At 34.7% G+C, this 22,004-nt stretch overlaps 1 long non-coding RNA gene and 1 pseudogene across 1 annotated transcript; both read left to right on the top strand.

The window, feature by feature from the left end:
- The first annotated feature begins 4,322 nt into the window (after positions 1 to 4,322).
- Positions 4,323 to 9,380, top strand: LOC127840468 (uncharacterized; annotated as a pseudogene).
- A 5,162-nt stretch (positions 9,381 to 14,542) lies between these two features.
- On the top strand, positions 14,543 to 21,670 carry LOC127841730 (uncharacterized). Its single transcript, XR_008031293.1, has 3 exons — positions 14,543 to 14,676; positions 19,436 to 19,514; positions 21,565 to 21,670. It is a non-coding gene; the product is annotated as an uncharacterized LOC127841730 (long non-coding RNA).
- The last annotated feature ends 334 nt before the right edge of the window (positions 21,671 to 22,004 follow it).

Genomic DNA, 22,004 nt, shown 5'->3' on the forward strand with positions numbered 1-22,004 from the left:
TAAATAGGATCAATTGATGAATTAATTCAGTTTGAGTCAACTTGGGCTGGGTTGTAAAACTATAGTTTTTTGTTGTTTTTAATCCAATTAAATAGGGTACTATGTAACTGTCAAAGAAAATATGCATTCATACGCATATAAGCCAAGTTTTGGATGTCACTGATATTTTCAATTTTACTAGTACCTAATTAAGACTAATTAAAACAGAATTGGAATTTCCTTGCAAAGTATTTATTATTAATAATATAATAAGCTAATGTAATCAAAACATATTGATATATTAATAATTTAACTCAATTATATTAATAATATTTAAATTTGCCCCAAAAAAACTAGGGCAGGTAGATAGGAAGGATTTTTTTTTTGGAAAACCAGCAGTGTTGTCAGTGTAAAATATTTGTAAAGCTTCTTCAATTTCAGTTTTACATTTTATGACCTGCAACATATTCTATGCTACTTTATTTTACTATGGTAAGTCATTAAAGTGTTATTTATTTTTCAACTATGTAATGTGCTAATCTCATATAATGAATTAGATGACACCTAATCTAAATTCATTAATACAATAGTTATAATTGTTTTATTGTAACATACTATTCCACTAAAAAATGACCATAATAGAACATCAATGCTGTGCGTTTACTAAAATTTTCATTGATCTCAATTATTTAAAGAAAAAAAAATATATAATTAGGGTGTCAAAATTTAACAAACTGAACAAGTCAATTTGAACTTCTCTTGCAATTCAAATGGAGCCACTTGAAATACCAAATTGTTCCCATACTAGTCGGCAATATAGCTATTGTGTATATCCAAACATGCATCAGATACACCTTCTGAAACTTTTTAAGCGGTTTTGAAAACGCTATTTCATTGCAAACTTTCGTCAATAAAGGATACATGTTGTTATACAACCGAAAGTCAAAGTACAGTTTTAAAAAAATGAATAAAGAGCGAAATTGTTGAAAACTTACGAAAATTTTAATTGATACTTACATAAGACCGTAATACTGAACAAAATTATACTTAACTTTTAAATCATAACATGAAAGTTTACTTATAAAGCAAATTCTTCATTCATCCGCGGACTTCTTTGTGTCGTAGTCATAAATGCCTCCAAATGGAGGTGCGTGATGCGTCTAAGTATAGAGGTGATAATAACGTAGTGACGTCACCATCTATGTATAGAATGGACTTGACAGACATCTGGGAAATACGACTACTTTGCGGTGAGGCCGCCTCTTTACGGCCAACTTTAGCGGTATCCTTTAGGTCATAATACACCAAATAGTTTCCCTATATAATTCAATGTAAAAGCGACAACTTTGAGCGAAAATAAATGCAACATTTTGCACATAGAGACCCCCATAACCATACCTTTTCTTAAAGGCCATTCTAAGCGGAATCGATTTATGCAATAAAAAAGATATGTCATGTACAATGCAAGAAAGAACTTGACACAAATCAAAATCGACTGTTTTTGCAACTTTTTTTTTCGGCCGTTTCTTAGTGGAATGTAACCTTTTCTAGTGCAATGGTTTACTATAGTCTTCAAGTGTGTCATATTTCAGGGATTCAGTAGTGAACACCTATTCATGCCCTACCATTATCTCCGCAAGATAACACCTGAATAATGGTAAAAAGTGTAAAACAGGCCTTCCTGTCAACTATGATATTTTTTTAGAGAGTACTACATGAAGCGATCATTTAGTGTATTGTAACCTATAGGTTACAATACACTAAATGATCGCTTCATGTAGGGCTGTACTCTCTAAAAAAATATCATAGTTGACAGGAAGGCATGTTTTACACTTTTTACCATTATTCGGGTGTTATCTTGCGGAGATAATGGTAGGGCATGAATAGGTGTTCACTACTGAATCCCTGAAATATGATACACTTGAAGACTATAGTAAACCATTGCACTAGAAAAGGTTACATTCCACTAAGAAACGGCCAAAAAAAAAAGTTGCAAAAACAGTCGATTTTGATTTGTGTCAAGTTCTTTCTTGCATTGTACATGACATATCTTTTTTATTGCATAAATCGATTCCGCTTAGAATGGCCTTTAAGAAAAGGTATGGTTATGGGGGTCTCTATGTGCAAAATATTGCATTTATTTTCGCTCAAAGTTGTCGCTTTTACATTGAATTATATAGGGAAACTATTTAGTGTATTATGACCTAAATAGCAAAATAAAAGAATCCATTCTAGACTCCACGTCCAAGACCGTGATTCAGATGGGAAATATAATATAAGGTTTTTGTATGCTGAATACGTTAATTTTAAATGCGATATTAGGCGGTTAAATAATATTTGTTCTTCTTGTATGAAATTAAGCGCACGTAGTCTGTTAAACTGCTCCTTTTCGTATATCAAAGACCTATAGATTACAATCTATAGGTCTTTGCGTATATAAACAGATACGATTTTACTAACAATTGTCATTCGTCCTTGCTTGTATCAAAATAAACATTTTCAAAGCTAACCTTTTACAAGTTTTAGGTGATGTGGAAATTAGCTCAACGGCAACGTTATCGAAAACAGAAAAAGTATTACATTTCCATTAGTATTTGCGAAATACGATTTCATTGATTGTAGTTTTGTGAATCATTATCGGTAGCTGGTCAGTTCGTACCTATTCTAAGCTCGTACCCTACAGCTTTGTACATTGTACAGGTGCTGAACAAATTTGTTGCAGGCCTAAAAAGCTAAATGTTTTGTGCAATAGGTAATTTAAAAAATTTCCATCAGGTTCTTCTTCCATGTGATGACATCATGTCTGCAATGAGACCTCGAGCAAGAAAGAATTTCAAGAACTTTAGGCGATAAGTGGGACAGATCTGTTTCTCAAACGGGATGAAGAAAAAGGTATGTGCATCAATGAAGGGAAGCATTTAATTGTGTGCCGATTTATCATATAGACGAGTTGATCGTTATATAGACGAGTTGTTTGTTATTGCTTACAATCGGTATTTTTCTCGCACGCGCAGTTACTGGTTGGGCTATGGCAAAAGTGCTGGTTACTGATAGCCTCAGGGTACCAATTCTCGAATGATTTTTTGCCGATTTTATTTAATTTGTTAAACTGTTTCAAGTTTTTAAAATTAATTTAAGCTGATATTTCATGTAAACGACTTCTCTTTCTGAAACTATAAAATGTAAAGAAAACAAGCGTTAATAACTCGACCTTACCGTTGATCAAATGAAGTTGGTTCTGTTTACATTTTGCAACCGATTTGGAACCCATTATCGAACGTTCACTCATGCAAGCCATCAGACATTTGCAACACACATAAACTGGTAAAATAAATTCATTTACATTGCAACTGACGTGGATAACCATTACTAATATATTTCCTTCATTTAATCAAAAGATTAATACTAATTGATACTTTGGACAAACATTTTCCTTTTTTGACTTCTCTAACTACTGCTTGTAGAGCGCAGACTGAGTATTTATTTGAATGTTTTCGTGTCATTTGTCTCAAAGAGAGAGAAAAATAAAATCTAAATAGATGTATTATATTTATCAATATAATGATTCTCAATAAATGTGGTTGAATGGTACTGAGTTATAAATGTGGTTGAATGGTACCGAGTTATGAGTTGGCTTCAGTACGAATTGATCATAAAACAACTTAGTTGTTTGCAACCTAAGCCATTAAAATAAAAATAGAAAACAGGGCAAGGTCAAGAATGTAATTCGCTTATTTTGACAGTTGTAAACAAAGTGAAAGGTAGTAAAAAGCCTAAAAGGTGCATGAAAACATTGCTTATATTGTTAGAATCTTTATATAAGACAAAACATTTTGATGACTTATAATGATCTAACTGAATTAATCATACATTTTCGTGGTAAAATATTAAACTTTTACTTGGTTCAATGAATCTTTGTCTGCAGTTGTGTTTACGAAGTCAATAAGAGGCTGTCAAAATGGAAGTTTGCAAATAGAATGTATTCATATTGGACTTACTTAAATAGGACCCGATTTCAAATTCAACGATTCCACCGTGAGGAAATTTTATAATTTATAAAAATCGTTCGAGAATTGGTTCCGTTCGAGAATCGGTACCCTGAGGCTATGGAAAATATATGCAGTTAGTCATGTTTTTATCAGAAAATAAGAAAGAACTTCTAAAATGAATACTTTAACACAATAAATGAATTTAAGAACTTTATCACACCACACCAACATCGACTATGGAATAATAGTATTGTTATTTTTTGCAATAATTAGCCTACATTTGTAAATGATTGAGGTTCACCATCCATACACAGATAAACAGTTTCCAGGAAGCCTTAAACGGCTGATTGCAAGTGCCCGGATGTACGAGTAAAAATTATCGATCCGCCATCTTTGCAATACGCTAATCTGTTAAAAGTTGTTTCCAAAGATAAATAATGCGTGTCAGACGGCACAAATTGCAATTAAAATGGATGATTTGAATAACATGACACTTGAGAATTTTAGATTATGGTCTTTGAAGGCTTTAAAAGTGTATTTGTCGCACAGAAACCTGTCGGTGAATGGAACGTTCGACGAACTGTCAGCGAGGTAAACAAAAACAACCGTGTTTTTTTAGACTTATTTTCGGTATGCTAATGATTTCTATTAAGTATTTAGACCTTTGTTGATACATAATATTGATATATGTGATAACTTTTAGCCGCTATTTAAGTGTGAATGCTTAAATCTGACTCAGTCAACCCATACACTACAGTATGATGATACTGGTTGTAAACAGAAATTGGACACTGGAAACATTTGTTTTTTGTCACGCTTTGCAGCATTTCTGTGCTTGATTATTTCCTGCTATGAAGTAAAAGACTTAAAGCTATTAAAAACTCTGCAACTTGCTTATTCAGCTTTGTTGGTGTGTTATTTTTTGTTTATTTTTAATTATGTCTTTGGTATAAATATACAAATAATTTTGCTCTTTTACAGAGCATTTTGCGCATGGGAACAGAATCTGCCGGTGAACGAACAAGCTGAACAGGCTGAGCAACGTCTTCTTCAAGAGTACAAGCACAAGCTTTTGGTGGAAGATGATGTTTTACCAGACCCATTCTCACTTCACACAGGTTGGCAAGGAGAGAAGACAGCTATCCACAAGTGGCCATCCGTGTATCTGGTAGACATTGCTAAGTACCTGAACAATGAAACTCACAAAGAAATTTTTGATCGGCTTCTTAATGAGTATAAGGAAGGAAAAGCCTATCGTTACTTCCATAACAAATGGGTGCAGGAAGTGTTTTACCATGAGATACGGCCAAACAGTGACAAGTGTATACTAAAAGCAAAGTGTGTGCCATCCATGTCAGTAAACAGTAAGAAATATGATGTCTGGGTTGTCAGGGCTTTTCATCCTTATATAACAGAGGCCGATATTCGGCTCCTTCCCAATTCTAAAAAGCCTTATTTTTTTCCAACTCTGGCTGAAAGACTTCCCCAAAAAAACGATTGAAATTCCCCTGAAAATCAAAAAATAAACACAGCGGATAGTGTTTTGTAGCCAAGTTACTATTCGGTATAGTTTTACTGGTCTTGTAGATGATTGTAATTTCATTGAAAGCTTCCACGAGCGATAAACAAAGATGAAGGTTTATTTTGCGTAATTGTTGTCTGGTATCGATTTTTTCGCTACCAGTTCAGTTCAGGTATTTCCCCACTAGGTCACATAACCCCAAACCGGAACTCCTGTTTTTAGGGTTACATGCAGTCAGTTTGATACTTAGCACACATTGTTGAGTGCATGCTGCCTAGGATTTGTAAAATACATTGCAAATGGTTGGTTTTGGTATCAACATGAAGGTATATTTGTAAGCAATAAGAAAATAAGCCATTTTTGTGCTCTACTTTTTGTGTTGATGGTTCCCGGCTTTGAAAGTAGGTCATACTATTTGAGCCCAAAATGGTTGTCTGCACAGCTGTCAAAACCGGTTTGCCTTTTCTAAGGTAATTATTTTGAGTTTGCGCGTATAGAATTTAATGACATGCATTTTTTTCAAAAGATTATGCATTAATCTTTCCAATGATGTATGATGATATAGTGGGTATGCGCTTGATCATGGTAAAAATTGATATCGAACTTCAACTATTTTATATGTAATATAGAAGGAAATTAATTGCGCATGCGTAACCTTTAAGCACATCCGACCAAGTTAGTCGTCTGCCAGAATTTTGACATTTGACCATCAAAAACTCTCTGTATTGCAAAACATAACTGCCAGATGTCATTTTGACCCAAATTAGGGCTGTTTGCAATTGGGCTGTTGCACTTAGGGTCATAAGGGGGGTAAATGCTGGAAAATCACACCGAAACCTGTTCCGGAGACATATTCTAAGACTAGTTAAACACCCGGTATTGTTTTTCAGTGCCATTTTGACATTAATTTGCATCAATCTCAATAATGAACCTATTGCATGTCTCTATTTCATCTGTATTTATTATTATTGTTTACTTTTTGAGCCTTTCACTGTTAAAAATGCCCGCCAATTTTGGACCGACACTTCTATCTGCCTTCGCCTTCAACCCATTCAGGCAGATCTACTCAGAATAACACTACTTTGCCTTATTTTACCTGTTTGGATATCTTGCTGAGTTCAAGTAATATCAAGTATTCAGCTGAAAACACAAAAATGATAATAATATTATGCTTTCTTTCCTGGAAGAATGTTGTTGCGATAGACCCTGCATGAAAAACACCAGGGAATCTGTATTTAAGTGACCTTAATATTATGCGTAAAACTAAGTGTGCATTTGTAGGCGGTGTCGAAATGGGTCTATAGCTCTGCCTGAACTGTCGTCCAATTGGTTTACAAGTCCGGCTGAAGTGACCGGCCATCAAAAACTGTACAGCGTGACTGATTCGGAGACGGCCCTCAACACTCGCCCAGTCGTGTCGAGAGGATCGGTGTCTTTGCAGGTTATTTTCAATTAAATCTATTGTAAAATGATTTTGTTGATATCCTGGCACACTTTTGTCACCAAAATTAGGAAAATTGGGTGTTTTACATTGACTGCAGCTCTGAAACCAAATTTTGTGGCGATAACTTTGCCGGTGTGCCCGACAATGTGATGCCGGCGTGGTGAATTAACCATTTGTAGCAAATAAGGCAAGAAAGACTATTGAAAGCTTACTCTAATTGTATCTAACTTACATTAGTTGGCACCGTAATGAGTAAATGCGCACAAAAAACCTTTTTGTTTTCTCAGATTACAGGGAATTGAGCACCCGGGCCAGACTGACACTTTCCGGAGCCTGCCCGAGACGGAACTCGAGCCGAGGAATCATAGGTCCAGGTGTGACAAAAGACTTAAAGCTCATGTCTGACGATGACTTTTTTTAGTCATGAAGTCAAGTGTGTTGTTTTTCCATGCAAGCGAGCCCTTTTGTTGGGTCAAATGACATCAGAATTGCTGCTTCTACATGGATTTTACCTAAAATGTGCAAAAAAAAATAAAAAAAGTTTGTTCGAATCATGTTCAAAACCTGCTTTGATGCACAAATATTGCCATTGATGATTTTTTTCACTTATTAAGCCATATGTAAGATCAGCTTTGCCTATTAGAATCGAAAGACATGCCTTGTATGGAGTCTAAGTGCTGCATGTATGATGTAACCAAGTTTGGCTTTTCTACCTTAATTCTTGACGCGAAACGCTGTTACGCATGGCGCTTTCAACGGCAACTTTTATGAATAAATCTGTGTGTCATTGTACCGGAACTTTGTGATCTTTCTCAAAACAGATTATACCTATGGGAAAAGTGCCTTTAATTTAAATTTGAAGGGGTTGGGTTCTCTTAAAGGTCACATAACCCCAAACCGGAACTCCTGTTTTTAGGGTTACATGCAGTCAGTTTGATACTTAGCACACATTGTTGAGTGCATGCTGCCTAGGATTTGTAAAATACATTGCAAATGGTTGGTTTTGGTATCAACATGAAGGTATATTTGTAAGCAATAAGAAAATAAGCCATTTTTGTGCTCTACTTTTTGTGTTGATGGTTCCCGGCTTTGAAAGTAGGTCATACTATTTGAGCCCAAAATGGTTGTCTGCACAGTTGTCAAAACCGGTTTGCCTTTTCTAAGGTAATTATTTTGAGTTTGCGCGTATAGAATTTAATGACATGCATTTTTTTCAAAAGATTATGCATTAATCTTTCCAATGATGTATGATGATATAGTGGGTATGCGCTTGATCATGGTAAAAATTGATATCGAACTTCAACTATTTTATATGTAATATAGAAGGAAATTAATTGCGCATGCGTAACCACTACCGCTAAGCCGAATTTTAATTGTATTTGTGTACCAGTCTAGAACAGAATATTGCGTAGTACGGGTTTTATTGTCGGTTTTTGCACGAGGGCCGCAAGGGAGGTCACCAGTGTCATCGCTGAATTTTCAGTTTGAAAATGTCACATAATGGTAAATATTACCTAAAATCAGTTAAGAAACGAAAGCTCCTCGACTCTAAAATGGATCAAAAAATATAGCTGGCCAATCTTTGAAAAGAACATTTCCAGGTCATTAATTCATAACAAAAATAAAGTTCAAACCATTATTGTGACTGTTTAAAATTGATTAAATGATTTACCTGTGATGAAATGCTTTAAAAGTTTTTTTCCCAAAATGGCCATTTATCGCGCTTAAATTTCCCAATTTGCAAGGCTAGGGCTTCTTCCCAATTTCCAGATGAAAAGCCCTGGTTGTTGTTAGAAAGGACAAAGATGATGGAGAGTCAGGAGGAGAAATAGTGTCTGCCTACTGTACCTGCACGGCGGGAATGCATGGTACTTGCAATCACATTGCCGGTGTATTGTTCCGGGTGGAAAATGCTGTGAAAACCGGAGAGACCAAGACATCTTCAACTAGTATGAAGTCTAGATGGAATGTGCCATCCAGTAAACCTCAAACTAAGGATGCAGTTGCTGTAATGGATGTGACATGGAAAAAGGGCCATTACAGAAAAAATCCAGCAGAGGTTGAAGACAAGAGGCGAAAACATTCCCTAAAACTGAACTTCACTCCGCTCAACAAGAGACAAACTGAAGAAGTCAAAAACATTACAAAATTAAAGAATGACTTATACAATTTAGTAAAAGAAGATGTCCCAAACTCCTGTTTCATATTAACAATTGAAAAGCGGCACATAACAGCTAAGGTAGACCCACAAATGCCCCACTCTTTGGGTGAGATTGCCAACAGGCTTGACCCAGAGGCATCAGATCCAAGGGGAGAATTCCTGCAAAGAATAGCAATAAGCAAAGAACAATGTGGTGTTTTGTCAGAGGCTACCGTCGAACAGTCGAACTCAAAGGCATGGAATGAGCACCGCAAAGGACGGGTAACAGCTAGTTTGTTTCACTGAATCAGCAGCAGAGTTGACACATTACGTAAAGATAGCTCGGCTGACCCGACTAAGTTAGTCGATGCTATACTTCGTCAAAAAGAAAGTCATCCAACCACTGCCATGAAACACGGTCTGTCCTTAGAACCCCATGCCAAGAAAGCGTACACGCAAGTGATGAGAAAAAATCACAAGAAATTCAAATCGAAGAATACGGGACTGCTTGTTTTCTCTGCCAACCCATATATGGCTGCAAGTGCAGATTTGGAGATTGAGTGCCAGTGTTGCGGAAAAGGTCTTTGTGAGATAAAGTGTCCAGAGTCCATTAAAGACACTGCTCCAAGCTCTTCAAATCAAGCATACTTAATTGAAGAAAGTGGGAAAGTCCAGGTCAGTAAGAACCATGCGTACTTCTACCAAATTCAGGGACAAATGGCAATACATGGTAGACAGTATTGTGACTTGTTTGTGTACACATATCATGGAAGTGTCACTGTACGTGTTATGTTTGAAAAAGAATTCTGGGATGTTTTGGAGGAGAAGTTGTCCTGGTTTTGGTTATCACATGTCTTGCCAGCCTTGTTGAATTGGAATTGCAACGACAACAAGACAACAGACAATACTAAGGAAAACCCTAAAACCCCAACGAAGATTCAGACACTTAGTCGCTCTCATGCCGTCTGCAGGGCACTTGAACCATTATCCCCAAAAGACAACAGTAAGAACATCCAGCAGCCTAAGAAGCGCCGTAGACTGAACAAAGTTCCCATATATCTTTGTGGTATGTGCGGTCTTGACTGTGTAGATGAGCCTCAGTCTGAAGCAGACCAGTCAGTCAGTTGTGATGTTTGTGGAGTTTGGGTGCACTATATTTGTGCACAGGTTACTGACACCCATCTTGAAACTGTTGATTTGTGGTCATGTGGAAAATGCTCAAAATAATGATGGCCAGTACTAGTTATTGATGACAAGTGAAATGTAACCCGTTCTGGAGTGGTATTCCATAAACATCTAAGTCATATCTTAAATAACGTCAGGTCAAAATTACAATGTTGTGTATTTCTTGACTAAATAAGGAAACACATGTTTTTTTAATATAAAAAATGATGTTATTTTCATGTAAATCTTGATGCCAAACTATTGCAATATGAAATGAAAGACTTAAGAAATTTTCCCAATTTAAGGATAAGAATAAAATTTAACTTGAGATGCTTCTGGAATACAACCCCAGAGCTAGATTGAAGATGATAAGTGTATGAAAGAGAAATGTTTTAATACCTGTTCAGTTATAGATATTGATAATAATTGTGTAGTCTTCAACTTGGAAGCTCTGTCAAATGTTTTGTGACAGAAATAAAAGTATTTTATTGAAAAAAAAAGTTATAATCTATGTAAATTAATATTGGAGCAGTCATTATATATAATCATTTTAATCAATTAACCTCGTTAGTTCTGTATGTATTTGTAATACACAAATGTAGGTGGTAAATTGAAGAGTAAAGTGAACCTACACATGTACAAATGATTCATAATATCAATTCAAAATAATTACATCAATATAAAACTTTATTTTATCCTTCAATGGACAAATAAATAAATATATATTTATTGTGTTTTTGTTCATTGTAGTACGCATATATACATATGTAGCAATGATTTCATAATTTATGTGTCAACAACTTACTCTATCAAAATATATACCACTGATATACGATGAGCTTCCAATGTTTGTATTAAGGATAAATAGTTTTTGATCAAATTCATTATTGTTCACCACAAAATGACATTTTGATACTAAAATAATCGTAATATAACATGCTTACATGGTCATCCTTTAAAAAAATTTAGAAAGATACAGGTTATCTATACTATACAAGTGATGATGGTGATGATAATGATGATTATGATGATGATGCAGTTGATAATGATTAAAAGTGTGAGCATTCGCTTATTGCATTCAAACATTTATGTTTACTGAACCACCATTTTATTGGATTAGTATTAGAATTTTTTTTTATTTATATGCAACAACTTATTGTCTTTTGTTTCTTCTAAATTAAAAAATTTATTTAGTAAGATGAAGAAAGTGATAAAAAAAGACACAACTGCATGCATTTTTCAAGGTTCAAGATGAAAGCATTATTAATCTTGTTTAATTACTGGACAGACATTCCCCACCTGTTGGGGGCGTGCACTTTGGGTCACTAAAGTTTATGACACCCGTGTTAATAGTAAGTATCTGTCAAACAAAGGGCCAATTATACCACGGTTTACATGTTGAAATCACGAGTTTGTGCTTTTAAATTTTGTCCAGACTTGGTAAGGTTTCAATATTCATTTTATCGTAAAAATCAAAGAATGCAATCTAATAAGAATTTTTTTATACACGTTGGATTAATTGCTTAATCCATTTTGTTTATTTTAGAACCATATATATGCTGAAACAACTTTAAATTATAAACCAATGATAATCAAATGGTGTTAACTTGTTTGTACAAGTAGTTGTTCACCTAAATATTGTTTGTGTATATTTATGTTGAACAAGTTGATTTCATAACTTCAAATGCTTTATTAGCGAAAACAAAAATACAATCTTACGTTTTTTATAAAAGTTATTTATTATAAATAATTATTACTATAATTGAGTTTCACTGTGATTTGAGGAGTTAAATAATTGCGGAAATTACAGTTATTTTCAACATAATCTATCGATCAGCGTAAAGCCAACTGCCTTTTTCAAACTAGTGGACATTGTCAGAAAATAGCAGGTGTGCGTAACGTCATTCTTCAACTTGTCTATAATAGCACATTAAAGGGTAGGCTACTTTGCTCCATATTTTCTTGCACAGTCCAGCATTTATATTATACTAAAACGAATATTTTCCATATAGGAAACAGTAATTTATAGAAACTTGATATAATGATGAATTGTATCATGCAAAAATTGATAAACTTTCCAGAAATGATATTGTTTGCTCTGCACTTTTTTACCTAGTACTGAATATGTATGTTTTGTGGGTGGAATCAATAGTTTGCTTTTGCAAGCGTGTTATTTAGGTTGAAATGATTAAAAAAAAATGATTTGATGCTGTATACAATTTAGTGCTTTTTAATATAAATTGATGACAATGTAATGCAAGTGGTAATAAAGTTTAACTTTGAAGAACCAAATGAATTGATATTAAATGATGTTATATATTAGACGTATTTAATTTATTATTTTGCCTGTTCTTTATTGTACATGATTCTGATACAGTGCAATGTCTTGCAAGGACCTGTCTTGTGTAATTTGTTATAGGAACTATCTCTAAAATTAACACCTACGCCAAACGTAAATACATGTATGTTTCTCAACAACACTTTACAGGCGGAATATGTAGTTGATCTACTTTCTGCAACATTGGCTCATATGAAGAATCGGCTTACATTCAAATGTTGCCCGATCAATTCATGTTGGATGGCATAGTCAAAATAATTAAAATAAAAAATAATTAAAATAAATTGATTTCAAGTTACATTTCAGTTTTTCTTGTTTAATCTTTGCTTGTACATAAAATTATCATTAGTAAAATAAACATAGGTGAAGCTTCATCATGCAGCTGCCCCAGCAGCACAGCATTCCCATCATCAACCACGCGTACTTAAATTACGATAGCCCCTTAAAAGAAGTGTGAGAATTATGTCAGAATATAACTTTTTTTTACACATTTTGAGAAAAAACAACATAACACACAAATTGTATTTATCTGTTACTCTCAATTATAGAACTACTTTGAACAAAAATATTATAGCAGTTCTCTGTCTGCAGGCCCTTATCTTTTGCTAAAATCAGTTAGTTAACAGGTCTACACAATATATTTCTTAATGAAATACAAAAATAAGTATAATAGAATTAATAATATTAATAAACACACATGATAATATTAATAACACACATGGCAAGATTAAAGTTCTAACCAAAAATCAATTAGGCATTCCTGGTATTAATTTTGTCTAGTCCTTCGTATAATCCTATGTATAGAGAAACAAGTTATTTTTAACCGACCAATGACGTAACACAATGCAACTTTCAATTGACACAGTGCCATATGGTACAATCGGAATGGAACAATTATAGTGTTTTTAGATCTGGAATAGCATTACTTGTAAGTTTTTATTAACTTTATTGTAATGCAACTAGTAAAATAATGTTTATATTTTTTATTAAGTCACTCTTGCATGATCATCTGCACTGTTGGCAGCCGTTAAAGCTGCCTACTTTCTTTACTTGTTGGAACGATGCTATTGTAAATGGACGTTCAAAGATATGAGGTCGATATATATTTATAGGAGTAGTTTGTAAGCTGTAGTGACTTGCATAGTTTGTATGCCAATGTACATGTAGTAACTAACTTAATATGTATGACAGTGTAGTGACTTGCCTAGTGTGTATTCCAATTACATGACATGCCTAGTGTGTCTGCCGCTGTAGTGACTTGCATAGTTTTTATGCCAATGTTATAGTGTCCATAGTTTGTATGCCAGTGTAGTGACTTTACTTGTGTGTATGCCAATTTCATGACTTACATAGTGTGTGTGCCACTGTAGTGACTTGCATAGTTTGTATGCCAATGAAGTAACTAGCTTAGTTTGTATGCCAGTGTAGTGGCTCGCCTAGTGTGTGTGCCAATTTCATGACTTACATAGTGTGTGTGCCACTTTAGTGACTTACATAGTTTGTATGCCAATGAAGTAACTAGCTTAGTTTGTATGCCAGTGTAGTGACTCACCTAGTGTGTATGGCAATTTCATGACTTACATAGTGTGTGTGTCACTGTAGTGACTCGCCTAGTTAGTATGCCAGTTTCATGACTTACATAGTGTATGTGCCACTGTTGTGACTTGCATATAAATATAAAATATTTATATATATTATTTTATACTATATGGTTAAATATATATATATTGATTAACTTTTACAAATCTTTTGTTGTTTATTTCTCTTTCAATTAGGTTTGATGGAACTACAGAAGATGGCAGTTTTGGAAGGCTTGTAAATGACTCCACCGACCCCAATTGCAAAGTGCAGTGCTTTGAGGAGGCGGGTCTACCAAGCTTATATTTCGTTGCCCTGCGTGACATTCTGCCACAATCGTGATACATCGGCTATCTCGGATTCCTCCGTAAGATAGATTGATTTATGAAATAAATCGTCTGCTGATCCAGAGTGATTCTGCCACTGGTCAGACGCTACAGGTGACTGTGCCAGTGTCATCTCGCGTGCAGAGAAGAAGTTGTGTATAATTATGGTGCAGGACCATATCCATGGAGGAAAAAGGTACTTATTAATAAAGAAATGTTTCCTCTAAATGGCCCTTTTTACACTCCCACTACAAGATGATCCGTCTGTCCCGAAATTGGCTGTCCTCTAACTGCCTGATGAATTGCCTGAGGCCTGTTTCTACTGCCTTCATGGGTCCAATAGTCGGACCCTTTACGAATGCCAAATATGCATAGTTTTTCCCAATTCCAGGGGACAAAAATTCCACTCGTCCGCTCGTATTGACGAATGAAATCTTGAAAGGACGAGTGAATTTCCCTAAAGCTCTCGTCCTACAGGACGAGTGAAAAAAAACTGATGTTAAAATATGTATTTTCTGACCAGTAAGACTCTTTTTCATTAAATAAAATCATTTCTTAAAGCATATCTATTCCGAAAGTAGAACGCGAATGAACCGGAAATCGTAATTGTAAATTTCATACAGCAGGTGCGCGTTGTTATGCGAGACTGTGTCCCGGAGTAAATATTGGCTTTTTGGTGTTAACTTTGCGCGTCCATGTTGACAGGGAACCATCTGACTTCATTCACTGTAAGTATTGATTTTTTTAAAGAATTATTTTACTGCGAAGTACCGTTTTCAACCAGTCTGAATTTCATCTGAAAAATGTCTGACATACGAGCGTTCTTTAAAGGGGGCAGGAGCGATGTTCAACCATCCGAAATGGAAAGCACGCAAGCATTAGAAAAAGGAAAAAACAAATTTGTCTTCATTTATTTATTTTGTGTTCCTCATAAATAAAGTAAGTTAACATTTCTTCTGTGATCAGCTGGCATGAATTACTAAGTAAGCAGCATTTTAGCAGTGATATAGGAAGGCTCTAGGAGAAGTGCCCCCCCGGAGAACTGCCCCCCCAAAGATTTTTCACTGGGCGGAGAACTGCCCCCTCACTGTTTTTGTATAGGGCGGAGAACTGCCCCCCTGCTGATTAATAAGGGGCGGAGAACTGCCCCCCTGTCAGAATTGATGACCCGGAGAAGTGCCCCCTAATTAAAGAAATAGCGGTGATATATAAAGCGAGTATTATAATGACAATAACGCCAGTAACTTTCTTGCTATTATGTATGGAAATTGAGTGAAATTTCAAAAGTAATATAAAGTTGTACAAGTAATAAAAGTTATAAAACGGCATAAAATACCTACCTTGGCATGGACGTCGTCACGTCGCCAACTTTATAATCACGTGATTTTCGTCAATGTGAACAAAGAAAAACAAATAACTTTTTGCTAATAAAAAGTTTTCGCGGCTGAATTATTTTATATTTTCCCCGTAATAAAAACAAACAATTAGCATGCAATTTAATCCATCCTTATGCCAGCTGAAAACAATAATTTATTTGTTTGTTTTCGCCAATTACGGATTTGGACGGTTCAATATAATAAACCCGTATGCGGCTTTATTCAAAGCTAACAAGTTCTTAACAATTAAGGTCGGTCCGGTCTACCAATTAAAAGATTAAAAGATCGCGGTACTTATCGTTAACGGTAACAAGTTCTCTGCCTGCCTTATTAGCTGCTAATTAAAGCAACTGTTACCGATTTTGTTTGTTTGGCATGTCGACATGATCTGCTCAAAATGCAAACTGCGGACGACTCGACGGTCTGGCGATGCTACCGACGGATAAGGTGCTAGATGACATGAATTAACTAAACAACATAAATAAATTGCTTATAAATTCAACTTCACTTCACTTTTTTCTTCAAGTCAGCTAAATTATTGCCTTTGCCTTGCCTATTAATTTACTTTTTTATATGTCAATTAACTTTTTTTTCCATGGGTCAATACTATCTTTATAATGTAAATTAATTCCGATGTAACTTTTCCTCCATAAGTACCGAGTTGCACGTCTACATTTAGTTGCAACACATTGCCAGTATTAACACGCACGCGTTTCCTGTGTGGATCTCGACTATGTTTCGCGCTCTTATTAAAACACGACTTTTACAAGGCATTCATGTATAGTGAGTGGTGCAGATGCGTACCAAGGGCCTTAAACAGTATTATCACATGCCTCTAGACAATTTGTGTTATTCAGTTCGATAAATGGTAATATACTTGTACTGAAATTAAATTGTTACCGGATAAAATGTGTACGGCGATAACGTAAAATTACCCGTAAGTATTGTTTTCACTACGTAACTAATAACTAATATGACACCGGGGGGCAGTTCTCCGCCCCTACAGATTTGATGGGGGGCACCTCTCCGCCACCTTTAAAATAAGGGGGCAGTTCTCCGGGGGGCAGTTCTCCGGGGGGGCACTTCTCCGGATACCATATAGGAAACATTATTAGTCATATCAGTCCTTTGCAATCTTTCTTTCACACATATTTGAAGGACAAGTGCATGTGTTTGCAGGACGAGTGAAAATTTTAATGCACTTGTCCTGCAGGACGAGTGCAATTTATAAATATTTTTGTCCCCTGAATTCGTACCCCAAAATTCCCAATTGTAAAAAAACTGTTATTTTTTACCTCATCTATACTATTATGACCTGTCTTTTTCCGTTGACAGGGGTCGTGTGTCAACATTTTTACTTTAATGACATCTCCTACTAAATCAATGGGCCAGTCTTGATGTTAATTGCCAAGTGTGAAAGTTTTTCAAAGAATTGCATGCCAACCGAAAGGAAAAAAAATCTCTAAAACTGCAAGGCCTAAGGCTTTAATAGATATTTGGAATGAAGCATCGTCTGTTGGAACTCTACCAAGATTGTTTAAAGTACACTGCAACGCCCATATATCGCAGACCAGTAAATCGCGCTGACGGGTATATCGTGCTTCAGCTATGGCTTCCGAAAATCCAACAAGCATGATAACTAAATGACATTATAATCTGAGAATTCGCTAACTTAAGCAGAAAACCGTTTCTAGCTACCGGTAGTATAAACACCCTATATTTTGTGGCCTACTATGGCATGCAATGAAGCATGAAAACATATAGTCTATTAGTGACAGTGTTGTTTGCACACAGCCGGGGTTGTTTTTAACATTTAAGAAATAACTAATTAGTGTCCCTGCATAGGTTATAATGGCAGTATACTGTACTATAAATAGTTAAATTTAGCAACTGGTCATTCTGTCTCTGTACACGAAATACATCGCAAAAATGGCTACGAGTAATACTGTCACACGCAAACATAAACAATTCTCGATTACTAAGAAGATCGAGATAATAGACACGAACTGAAGAAGATAGCAACAGATTTCCATTGGTCAATCCATACTGTTTGATAGGAAAGTATGTGTACATAACATTATTTCATTTATTTTGGCAGTCATTCTAAGGATCATCTAATGGTTTTGAATTACAGCAATAGATATACCCTGTTGAAGGTTTTATAGAGATGCCACTTAAGCAAAACTTCGTACATAAAATGTTGATTATCTAAAACTGAACTAACTACAATGCATTGAAGTTATAATGTGATCAAAGTCTTCTAGTCATTTTGTGAGAAGGAAATGGTCATATTTGCTGCTATGTTTCATATGCTGATACAGTGTGCGAAATTCAGATTTTAAAGTATTAGCCCAAATTCTTATACACATATACAAAAAGTAAAATTACTTAGTAGCCCATCTTTATAAATGTTTAATTGTTCCCACTAGCCCGAATGGATTTGCAGTAGCCAAAACCCTTCAGGCTAGTGCGAATTTTGCACACTGCTGATAGGTAGCAAACAAAGTTAAGTCATTAAAAGTTACAGTTTTATTTATACAGAGTTTTTTATGCCTCTGACATCTTTATGCAGGACACATATAATGATTGTGTTGGCCATCAGTAAATCCGCCATAGGATGGTCTAGCGCAGGGATTGACCTGAACTGTTGGGAGCCCGGAGGGGACGGTCCACAGGACTGGCTACCTTCAAAGCCTACTTGTCTGATACTGAATATACATGTACTGGTCCTGATAATCAAAAAACACCAATTTGCATTATCCCATAGTGCATACAATAGCATAAAAATCAAAATGATAATCAAGATTGAATTTTGGCAAATAATAAAGCACAATATATTTTCCATGTAAAATATAACATATTTAGCTTAAAATATTATAAAACATTGTGTCTTAAATAAAGATCTAATATAGAATACTTGAACTTGACTTAAATTTGACACTATGATTTTTTGTGTGCTGAGCAATCAATAAGCAATAAGAGCAATTTAAGTATTTATTGATATTAGAGCTTTCCATTTCTTTAAGTTTTGCAATTATTCCTAAAATGTGAAATCTAGACTTGAATTTTGCTTACTTTGATTGTGTGTTTTTTAAATTAGGGTTACAATTTAAAACTGCCTGTTGTAGAAAAAATAATTGCTGAGTTGAAAAGTTGTTCATCAACTATTATTGCGTCTGGAGAAATACTAATGATATCCAATTTTAGTCAAATAATGACCTAATGACCCATATCAGCCAACCTCACTTTGGCCTTGACATAGTTTGTACTTAAAATATTAGAAATGGGTCATCCAGCACGAGCAATAAGCATGTGTGGGCAGTGAGCACAGCATCTTGTTTTAAAGGAAAATAAAAATATGCCTAATGCGTAATTTGTGCTCTAATATATAAACTAAATAGTACATGTACAAACACATTACTGGGATTATTAATATAAATTACAAAATAACCTATGCCTTCCAACACAGCTTGTCAGGGCATAATATATAATAATACAGTAAATCTATAAATGAAATGTCGCTATTTAATTTGAAACATGTTTTGAAATCCAAACAGTATTGTTATTTTTAAACTGCAGTTCGAAAAGCTGTGACGTTATAGTATCCAAGCCAGGCGTGAGACCAGTCCATTGCCTGCTTGAAGTTAACAACGGAAAGGTAAGTATTTAAACCCTGTAGATTATTTTTCATGGAATTGTGTAATATGATGCATGTTGCATTTAGCTACAGAACTGTGTTTTTGAGCAAGCAATCAATTTTATTCCCCTAAAACTCTTATATTTTTTTTTATAATTGATATCAAAACTTACCAATTATTCATGTTAAGCAGTTTGATCTGTAATAATTGACAAAATCCTGTCCGTATCAATCCTCGAGCCATATTTACTGTGTTGCAACAAATAAGAGCACAGCAAATATGAGTGCAAGAAAATGGGAAGCTGTCTTTATAAAGATAACTAACAATAAAGAGCTTGAAACTAGATTTTTAGCTCTTCGCTACATTGTTGGGAAAGTCGATAATGTGAATGTAAAGAAATAGTTTTTCCCGGTCTAATTCATAGCGTTAAAACCTGTAGGCATTTTTAAAAGACATTGCTAGTAGCATTGTAAACATATCTGGTATATTAAAGTATGTACATTTGATCTTTCCTATCAGTTATTTGCAAAATAATCAGATTAAAAGGACAATAAAACTTGAAAGCAGACATGAAAGCATTAAATGACGAAGAAAATGCTTCCATAAGCAATAAATAAACAAGTACTGATGTAGATTTCTTCCATCGTTTATTAGGGTTATGTACTTTAAACCAACTGTCAATTTACCTTGTATGTTCAGATGAAAATTAATCGTTGCTTTAAAACAAGCTTATTGTGTATTTAAAAGCAATGATTGTTCTGAACTTTTATTCAATTTTAAATTGAAATATGTTTATTAACTTTATTTGGTTAATTTTATTTATGCCACTGTATCTGATGAAAAACTACCCACTCTAAGGTAGCGTTCCCCTCTCATTATTCTGTTTATACAACAAATGCAGTTATAAAATTAGTACTCAATTTTAATTTGATAATCACTTTTAAAAAAATAATAAAATCACTGGCATAACACTTCCTGAAATACAAGATTGTTGTTTGATACTTACTTAGTTTTAAGAATTAAGGGTTATACTAAATTGACCTAAAATGCTCTGTAGCTGTAGTATATGCTACTAGTAATTCTTATCTACTGGTTTCATTTACTGCCCTTTTGGGGGATCTTTTAACTTGCTTTCTTCATGAAATACATGAAATAACATTGTTATATTTATCAATGCTTAAAGAAACATTACTACTCAAAATGAACGAAAATTTCGTACAATATTTCGTAAAATAAAGCTTAACAATTAAAAATCATTGTTCCTTATGGAAATTGCCGAAATTTCAACGCCAGACGTGGTCTGGTAAAATAGATGATTGTAGATACAAAATGCTTGTTTTTATTCTTGTTTTACATATTTAATTCCATTTAATAACATGGAATTAATTGTGTCACAAATAAATAAAAACGAGCATTTTGTATCTACAAAATCTATGTAATCATACCACATCCAGGGTTGAAATTGTGGCTATTGCTATAAGGAACACTGATTGTTAAGGTGTTAACTTTATTTTACGAAATACTTTACACAATTTTCATTGACTTTGAGCGTTATAGAGGCTTTAATTGGTGGCTCCCAAAGTGGTAACTCATGACAATGCAGGCTCTTGTGGCTTGAGTGTTTGTACACACACTGTACATGCAAGTCACTACACAGTACACACTATGCAAGCTAGTACACACTATGCAAGTCACTACACAGTACTCACTATGCAACAAGCCAGTACTCACTATACAAGTCACTACACAGTACACACTATGCAATCCAGTACATACTATGCAAGTCACTTCACAGTACACACTATGCAAGCTAGTACACACTATGCAAGTCACTACACAGTACTCACTATGCAACAAGCCAGTACAAACTATACAAGTCACTACACAGTACACACTATGCAAGCCAGTACATACTATGCAAGTCACTACACAGTGCTCACTATGCAAGCTATAACAGCATAATTAATTAAATGGACATCAGATCTATACAGTTTTCAAGCTCTTCATTAAGTTCATGAGTATTAATTTGTATTTTTTATGTGTTTTAATAATAAATGTTTAAATCTTCAGGACAAGTTTGCTTTATACACTGATGTTGGAGCTTGGGGAAAGCCACTTTACTATATTACCCAGCTCAGGCAGTCTGCAATACTCAAAGAAGTGAGGACTTTGAGGTATTAATAATGTGTATGGATCATGGTGATAAAACAACATACATGTACATCATAGATAGCTTAATCAGGGCTTTTTCCTTCTGTGAGAATGGACGTTTTTCACAAATTTGAGAAATTGGCGACTCAAATTTTCACAATTTCAATAAGTTTGTGACTCAAATTTTCAAAACTTTAGAAAGTTCAAGACTCATTATTTCACAATATTGAACAGTTTTTGACTAATTTTTTCACAATTTTGAACTGTTCGCGACTCTTTTTTTCACAAAATGAGGGTTGGGGCCAAGGCTGCTCTACAAAAACAGGAAAAAAGCCCTGTGAATTAGTACTTTGTATTAA

This window comes from Dreissena polymorpha, chromosome 8 (assembly GCF_020536995.1).
Source record: "Dreissena polymorpha isolate Duluth1 chromosome 8, UMN_Dpol_1.0, whole genome shotgun sequence".
In the NCBI taxonomy this organism is placed as follows: Eukaryota; Metazoa; Mollusca; class Bivalvia; order Myida; family Dreissenidae; genus Dreissena; species Dreissena polymorpha.